Below are 1,077 nucleotides of genomic sequence, written 5' to 3'. Positions count from 1 at the left end.
GGAACCACTCAAGACATTCTTCTGCTGCTCCCTTCACCCCGCCTGGGCCACAGGAGACCCCTCCCCCAGGCCCGTGGCCCCCAGGCCGGGCACCCGCGCAGAACTGGGTTAGGATTTCCCAAGTTGGCATGCACAAAATATCTTACTTGGCAAGTTTTTTTTTTTTTTCCCTAAGAGCAAAACAGGGTGAATCTGAATGCGTGGCGATAGAAATGATGACATACTTGGGGGTTTCTCCAAGCCCGGTACTCTGTCGCCTTTGAACATAAGATAGGGGGGGGGGGCTGCAGTGCAGAAATGCCCTTTGCGTTTCCTAAGCAGAGAGCAGGAACCGGAGACCACAGTGCATTGCGGCCTCACCATCATGAGATGATGCCCGAATGCCGGGAAAAGACCCTTAGAAACTACTCAAGATACTCGGTTATGTGTAGTGGGATTTAGGAGACGGCAAGGGAGGTTTTTAATTTTTAAAAATCTTGTCTAGCGCCTAGTACTACGCGGCTTTTTGGTCCTGACCGCGGAGGAACCAGGTGGGGCCCTGTCGGTGGGGAGACCTTGGGTCGCCGCGTTGCCCGTCCCCTTAGAGGCCGGTACCCAGCATTTGCCCTTCCGGGGAAGCGACGGCCGGGAGCGCGCACCCCCTGAGCGGAGCCCCGCGGTCCCGCCCCGGCCCCGCCCACGCCCGCCTCGCCCTTCCCATTGGCTCCACGCCGCCCCGTCCCGTCCAATCGCAGCGCAGAGCGCCACAATTTGAACCGGCGTTTTCATTTGAATCGGCGTGGCGGGCGGCGGGCGCAGAGCGGCCCGGGCACCGGACGCGGCGTGGGCAGGGGCAGAGGGCGGCGGGCGGAGCGGCGGCTCCGAGGGCGACGCGGCGCGGGGGGCGCTGCAGGTGAGCCGGGCCGGCCTGGGACCCGGGACGGCGGCGGGGTGGCCGCGGGCTGGGGTCGCTGACCGGCCCGGCCATCAGGGCCACCCGCTCTTTTGCAGCGGAGCAGCTGCGGGTGAGTGACCGCCGGGGCGCTCGAAACCCGACCTCGACCGAGCGGCGCGGGCCGGACTGCGGCGGCGGGGACC

The sequence above is a fragment of the Muscardinus avellanarius genome (assembly GCF_963383645.1).
Source record: "Muscardinus avellanarius genome assembly, chromosome: 4".
In the NCBI taxonomy this organism is placed as follows: domain Eukaryota; kingdom Metazoa; phylum Chordata; class Mammalia; order Rodentia; family Gliridae; genus Muscardinus; species Muscardinus avellanarius.
This window is presented reverse-complemented; position numbering follows the sequence as displayed.